Below are 1,221 nucleotides of genomic sequence, written 5' to 3'. Positions count from 1 at the left end.
CTGATGTGAACCTCACCACTGGGTTCTCAGCCTTTGTCCCTTAGCTAAAATACTAAAGGTGACCAACATCAACAAAAGGAAACAGTAATATTGAGAAGCAGGGTCTAAGCAGATCAACAGGAGGATGGCACTACAACCAGCCATTGACAAGTTTGAGCCAAGCTGGGAGAGGACGGTGTGGTGTTTGGGTCAATTTACGATCAGGTGTTCAGAGTAAAAGAGAAAGCATTTCAACCAACTCACCGTGGGCAAATGGCTACTCTGAGTCTGCTTTCTCTCAGGAAAAGATCGTTTAAGAAGCTCCCTGGAGTCTGGGCCCCATACAGGGGGTTTGGGTAGTACAAGGATGAAGGAGGGAGGAAAGAAGGGAGGGTTTAAGGTGCTCACACCAGAAGTCATGTGACCAATGCAAAGGTAGCCAGGAAAAAAGCAGATTTTTATAATAAATAACCATCCCAGCTGCATTAGTGTTCCAGATACGTACTTATCGAGACCCTCTCTCAACCACAAAACCGCAAGAATGGGAAGTGGAAAACCACTCTGACAGCTGATGGCACAGTCCTTTTGATCCATGAAGAGAAGTTCTGATGCTGATTTAAGGCCCACATTCTTTGAATTTCCTGGATAAATGAACAGGGCCACTCCTTCCCCCCACCCTGTCCCAAATCCAAAAGGGAACAGAGGATACAATGGTGCAACGATCGTTAGCATGCCCATTAGCAAATCAGCTTCTTGGTAAATTTTACTTTTGAGCATGTGTGGTGGCGAGTGGGAATTTTCAGACTTAAGTACACACATTACAGTTGCAGCTTTCCCCACCCTCTTACTTCACTGAACACAAGTCCCAGGGGACTGATATTTCCTTTGGTAAAAACTGTAGTCAATGTTATGGTCTCGAGACCAAACATAGTGGGTACCAGCGTCTCCTCTTCCACTTTTCCCCTGCCTCCCTGAATCTTACCCATCTGTACCTTCTACCACTCCAAAGCCGTTACTATGGGCAATTTATATCCATGCAGTATTAATTATAGCCCTAAAATCTTCTGCACAGACTGAAGTCACAGAGACACCAGACACACCAGAATATCTAGATCTATCCAAACCGGTGGGGTGAGGGCGGGGGACCTGTTGGATTAGTAATCCCCTGACATTGTAAATAGAATGGCAAACCAAACAAAAGAAACTAGTTAAAAAAAAAAAAAAAAAAAAAAAAAAAAAAAA

This window comes from Gavialis gangeticus, unplaced genomic scaffold, assembly GCF_001723915.1.
Source record: "Gavialis gangeticus isolate Ggan-Ray unplaced genomic scaffold, GavGan_comp1, whole genome shotgun sequence".
Lineage (NCBI taxonomy): Eukaryota > Metazoa > Chordata > Crocodylia > Gavialidae > Gavialis > Gavialis gangeticus.
Note: the sequence above shows the minus strand (reverse complement) of the source record.